The following is a 6,840-nucleotide window of genomic DNA, read 5'->3' as shown; positions in this document are numbered from 1 at the left end:
AATATGTGTTGAAAGATAAGGATAACAAATATGTAGATGTAAAAGCTAAAATGTTCTTACATATATATATAAGAGCATATATACACGTATATAAATGCAATCACATGTGTGTGTGTTCATGTGTGCATACATGTATACATACATATATATATATATATATAAAAAGTCTATATGTTTGTCTGTATATATATATATATATATATACATATATATATATATACAGACAAATATATAGACTTTTATATAAATACACACACACACACATATATATACTTATAGATAGAAATCATATGCTGATATATATATGTGTGTGTGTGTATGTGTGTATTTATATGTGTGTGTGTATATGTGCATGTGTGTGTGTATATATATGTATATTATATATATATTATATATATATATATTATATATTATATATTATATATCTAATATACAATATATGATATATAATATGCTAAATATATATTTATATATATTCTTTAAAATTCTTTAAATTGTTTCAGCTTTAAAGCTGCAGTTATGCTGTATGTGTGTGTGTGTGTGTCAGACAAGTTATTATTTGAATATCAATAATTTTGCAACAACTTTCAAATATTGTAATTGCTTGCCTGACATAAAGTTGATAAAAAAATGTAGACCTCTTATTGATTGGCACAAAGTCTTTGCTACCAACATACTTACAATCTTTGACCCCCAGCTGTGGAACCTTTTCTCTGTGCTGTTATGAGTTCAGTCACCAACACATTACAAGCCCTGACCCACAGATATGGTGTCCCATGCCTCTACGGTTTCTCTTGCCACCTCATGGAGTCATTCAGCAACAAACTCAAGCCTTTGGTTTACAGATATGTTATTCCCTTGTTCAGTCTTTTCTAACAAAACTGCAATGACTGCTTCTTCTCAGGGTTTGGCCATCTCATTCTGCTTCTGCTCAGGGCTTCCCAACTTTTCTCTCTTCCTCTTTCCAATTTTATTACCCTCCATATATCATCAATCCTCATCATCCTCATCAACATTTAAAATATCCGTTTTCCATGCTAGTATGAATTGGACAGCTTGACAAGAACTGGCAAGGCCAGTGGCCACACCATGATTCCATAGTCTGTTTTGGCTTGACTTCTACTTCCTAACACCAACCACTTTACAGAGTGTATGGAGTACTTTTACATGGCACCATCACCAGAGCTTTTTATGTTGCACCAGCAGCAACACCATTGCTTTTTACATGGCACCTTCGTTTTAGGATTTCAATTCTGTTGTGCTGGATGGATCTTCTTGAGTACAGCAATGCACTTCATATCTCGGTTTTCTGTCATCTCCTTCGTAAGGCTCAGCATTTTGAGACCGGCCCTCAATACTTCATCCTATTGAGATCAGCCTTCAATATGCTGTGTGTGTGTGTGTGCGCGCATGAACGTGCATGTGTATGTAGATATAGATGGATAGCTAGATGTATAGCAAGATTCATCATCATTGAATGTCCGTCTACCATGCTGGCATAGGTTGGACAGTTTCACAGGAGCTGGTCAGCCAGTGAGCTGCACCTGACTCCCTTGTCTGTTTTGTCATGGTTTCTACAGCTGGATACCTTTTCAAATGCCAACCACTTCACTGAGTGTACTGGATGTTTTTTATGTGCACCAGCACTGATGCTTTTTACATGGCACCAACACCAATGAGGTCACCAAGCAATTTGCAAGACAAAAAGCTCTTAGCTTGGAGAGAGAGTGGAACCAAGAGAAGTGGCTTTGTGCCAAATTATATATATTATGTATATTATTGACCACACATATTCAATGTATGTGTTTTGTTTGTTTGCCAGTTCACTGCCATGAAGTGCCTGAAGGACGACTCCCTCATAGCACTGGGAGTTAAAACACCTGAAAGTCATAGACAGGCGAAATTACCTGTAACAGATTCCATCCAGGACAGATGGATACTGATAATCCAAAATTTTTGTGGCTTATCAACATCAAGTACCTGAAAATATGTATATATATAAGTAAGGTTAATCGCCACATAAATGTGGCCATTTCATGTTACTACTAGTTTAACCCCAGGCAGATCTTCTGCCAACTGGTTATTGGAGTAGCACTACACCCTGTATATACATATATATTGCTAGTAGGGGGAGCAAACCCCTACCGTCCTCTACCAGACAACAGGGTCATGAAACTGAATCAGTTTTGAGCTGGTTGACTCATCTTCAGTTGTGAGTACCTGGTCGTCAGAAAGATAGCCAGGGTCCACTCCAGCCAGCAATATATTGTAAACAAAGCGACCTTTGGTCACTGATTTGCAGCAAGCAAAATAGCTAGTTATAAAATCTCAAGAAGCAATCAGAGTAGTAATTATACTAACAAATAAAGTTAATCACCACATCAAAGTGGCTGTTCTATGCTACTACTAGTTTAACCCCAGGCAGATCTTCTGCCAGCTGGTTATCAGTGTGGCACTGCACCCTGTATATACATATATATTGCTAGTAGGGGGAACAAACCCCTACTATCCTCTAGCAGACAAGAGGATTGTGAGACTGACTCAGTTTCGAGCTGGTTGGCTCATCTTCAGTCACAAGTACTGAGGGGATAAGTAAAATCCAAGCAATCACCTCAGCAACACTTCTTGCAGAAACCTGGCCATCAAAGTGTTTCAATAACAGTGTAAAGGTCACACCTTTCAAGAAGCCAAAGAATACTTTGAACAATTATTAAAGGAGCACTTCACCAAGCCAAGGCATTATTGTTTTTTCTTTTTTTTGCTCCTTTCACAGATTTCCATGACTTTCTGTTACCATCCAATTCCATTATTATGAATTTGAATTGGGAACTAGAGTCATAAAGAACCTTTCATTCGCTGCTTGTGCATCCATGGATGCTAACCCTATGGATGTATTGCAGTTACTCTCTTGATCAAGCTTTGTGATCCTGACCTCTGACCTTCTAGGATTCCCTCACTCAGCATCAATGTAAGAAGCTCCTGTGGCTCAGTTGAGCCCTTCTGCTACCTTTTCACAATCCACCATGCTGCAGCCCCATGATTTCACCATGTCCCTGGCAGGGTGGCTGAACAGGTGCTATGCCTTGCCAAAGGGCTGCCCATAACTATGCAAGGCACGGTCACCACACTGTGAGGAAGTATTTTCAAAATACCCACATACCTGGGTATATCAAATGGGCATGTTATAATCAAATCCTCACAGAATGAATAACAATAATTCTAATTGAGTGCAAGATAAATCAATGGTATGTAACTTTCAGTGAATGAATGCCATTTATTTTGCCTCACATTCAAAGTTATGCAATTTTATGCAATAAAAGAATTGATTGAGACTTATTGATTATGAATCAAATTATAATGTGTGAAGAAGTGAATGAACTCTTTATTGAATAAAATTGAATAACTTTGTATGTAATATGAAATAAATGACGGTCGTTCACCATAAGGTACCTAACATTAAATTGACTTCTCTTATCCGCTATTAATACACACACACACACACACATACACACACACACACACACACACACACACACACACACACATGTTGAGTCATCCCATAAATAATGCGTTTTTTTCAATTGCATGAACTAAAAATTAGAGGGGATGGAATAAACTACCTGCATCAACTTTCTATAAAAGAAGGTAGTAATTTTACCTTGTCCCTATTCTTAGTGCAAGTTTTGAAGAGGGCAGTTCGATTTTAACAGTTATTTTTTGAAAGCTATAGTGGAAGTGTCAAAGGAGCCTATTTGGCATATTTTGCTTTATGAGTTCAATAAAGACAATAACGCAATAAAAAGTGTGAGGAATATAATGCAGTATATGGGGATCAGACAATAAATGTAATCATGTGTCACTGGTGATTCCAGAAATTCTGAGCCGGACACTACAGCCTAGAAGATGAGCCTCATCCTGGAAGATCTGTAGAGCTTGACGAAGACATCCTGCAAACTCTGGTGGAACAAAATCCCATCATAACTGTTGAGGAACTAGCAGAAAAGCTTAGATTTTATCATTCAACCATTCATCGACACCTGCGTGCCATCGGAAAAGTCAGCAAATTGGGTCAATAGGTTCCTCACAAACTTTCTGAGTTTAATTGTGAGCAGAGAGTGAATGTGTGTTCTTCTTTGCTGTCACATCTCACGGATAAACCTTCTGTGGACTGAATAGTGACTGGTGATGAAAAATGGATTCTCTTTAAAAATGTCAAGTGCCGAAGACAGTGGGTAGGGAAAGGAGAAACACTGGCACTCCCGACTAAAGGAAGTCTTCACCCATGTAAGGTGTTGTTATCTGTTTGGTGGGATATGAAAGGTTCAGTCCACTTTGAACTTTTAAACCCAAACCAAATGATAAAGGAGATCTACTTCAAGCGGCTTGAACAGCTTAAGTCAGTGTGAGAAGAAAAAGGGCCATCTTTGGTTTCAAGACAAAAGGTATTCTTCCATCAGAATACAGTGAGGATGACATTTCAAAAGCAGTTTGAATGGGAATCGATGCTCCACCCACAATATTTGCTGGACCTTTCCCCATCTGATTACCATTAATTCTGCAGTCGTCAAAATCATTTTGATGGAAAAAGTAAGTAGTCTGTAGATGAGCTCAGAACAGTGCTGGAGGAGTATTTTTCATCACATACAAGTGAATTTTGGAAGAGGTGTCTTGCAAGTCTACCAGATAGATGGGAGAGCATTGTAGAAAATGAAGGAGAGTATATTTTAGATCAAAAAAGAACTTTATCTTAATTTTGAAAAATAAAAGAAGTGTAAGCCACATTATTTATGGGATGACCCAATATATTAAGTTATCAAGTATGAAATTTGTAGTAAGGTATATTGTAAACTTTGACAGCTGCTCATTTTGCGCCAGTATTATATTTTGACAACCTTTAATTTTTGTTAGAAACCTGACAGATCTATTTCTTTATTCTAACTTATTTTGCACTTTATAAAGTATTTATAAGTCGTTTTTGCTATTTTTATTTAGAGAAGGATAAGTCGGAAATTCGTACTGTTTTGAAATATGAGTTCTTTCATGGAAATACAGCATCACAAACAGCTCGGAATATGAATAAAGTATTTCATTCTAATGTTATTATACAGCAGAGAGTATCAAATTGGTTTACAAAATTTTGTTCTGGTAACTTTGACCGCACAAATGAGCAAAGCGGTTGACCAGAAACAAAGGTGGATAATGACGAACTGAAAGCCACCGTCAAGTCAGATCCATCTCAAAGTGCCTCTGAATTATTGTTGTTGTTGTTTGGTGTTAGCAAGCAAACAATATTGACTCAAATCGGTAAAGTGAAAAAGTTGGATAAGTGGGTTCCACATGAACTTATTGAAAATCAGAGACAGCAATGTTTGGAAGCCTGCATTATGCTACTCTCTCATCACAAAAATGAATCATATGAGGAGGAATGGATCCTATACAACAACTGTAAACATTCAGCACAATGGTTGGACAAAGACGAACCACCAAAACACAGTCCAAAAAGCAAAATTCATCAAAAGAAGCTGATGGTGTGTGTTTGGTGGTGTGGTGTAGGTATGATCCATTATGATTTCATTAAACCTGGCTCATCAATCATGGCTGAAGTATACTGCAACCAACTGGACCAAATGATGCAGAAACTTACATAAAAAAACAGCCTAGATTAGTCAACAGATCCACTCCTATTTTATTGCAAGACAATGCCAGACCATACATATAAAAATGACATTGGTAAAACTGTTGGAGTTGGAAGTTCTTCATGATCCACCATACTCACCTGATCTTGCCCCCACTGACTACCACTTCTTCCAGAATTTGGATAACTTTTTGATAGGAGAAGAATTTAATTCCAACGATGCTGTGAAACAGGCCTTCCAAGATTTTATTGACTCTAGATTGCCAGGTTTTTACAGTTCCAGGCTGGACAAGCTACCACTGAAATGACAAAAGTGTATTGACAATATGGAGGCATACTTTAATGAATAAAACTATTCCTTGTGTTTATAAAACATTAGCAAACTTTTTTTCTTTTCTACAAATTTCATAATACTTCATAACCTAATATATATATTTGGTGTTAATTTGCTACAGCTGAAGCAAATTAACACCAAATATACAATGCGTGTGTTTTTATTGGCTAAACTGGCAATATGACCATCCCCAAGTACAACAACATATATATATATATATGTATATATATATATATATATATATATATATATATATATATATATATATATATATATATATACATACACATATATATACATAAATACATACATATATATAAAATTAAGATTCCATTTAATTAGGTGATTTTATCCTGAATTCAATTATGAATAAATAATAAAATATTTTTGCTCCTGATCGAAATCACATTTCTTGCGAGGCTATTTCACTAAAAAAATACGTGGCTGAAATGAAAAATAAAAATTTGACTTTGTCTGGTACATAAGCACAGATATTTGTATATGGATGTACACCTTTGCTTCGTATGGGTATGTATAAGTAGTTGTGATTATGTTCTTTGAATATAGTGATGGGGATGGGAAATAAGCTCTTTTTATTGCTTTAATCCTGAAATTGGATCCAATACACAATTTACTATGAAGTTTTATTTAGTATTTTTCATTTGTCTGCTTACAACCCATGTTTTGTAGGTGTTATACAGTGGTCTTTCAGTGCCTTTGGCGTCTACTTTCAGCATGTTGGAGAAGGTTCTTTCCTGATCCCTTTAATATAAATTATATAATTATATATATATATGTTCAGAAAAAAAGTCGTCAGAATTTTGGAAAAAAAATCTTTTTATTTCTTCATTATTATTAACGCTTTTGTGCA

The 6,840-nt window shown here is 35.9% G+C and overlaps 1 long non-coding RNA gene across 2 annotated transcripts in view; it reads right to left on the bottom strand.

Moving 5' to 3' along the window:
* LOC149130511 (uncharacterized) overlaps nt 1-6,002 on the bottom strand; it is a 15,583-nt gene extending 9,581 nt beyond the window's left edge. For both annotated transcript variants that reach the window (XR_016238719.1, XR_016238720.1), the window contains exon 1: nt 5,777-6,002. This is a non-coding gene — a long non-coding RNA (uncharacterized LOC149130511). The remainder of the gene's footprint in view (nt 1-5,776) is intronic.
* Between the last annotated feature and the right edge of the window lie 838 nt (nt 6,003-6,840).

This window comes from Octopus bimaculoides, chromosome 28, assembly GCF_046866305.1.
Source record: "Octopus bimaculoides isolate indiv1 chromosome 28, ASM4686630v1, whole genome shotgun sequence".
Lineage (NCBI taxonomy): Eukaryota > Metazoa > Mollusca > Cephalopoda > Octopoda > Octopodidae > Octopus > Octopus bimaculoides.
Note: the sequence above shows the minus strand (reverse complement) of the source record. Positions and strands in the feature narration are given on the sequence as shown.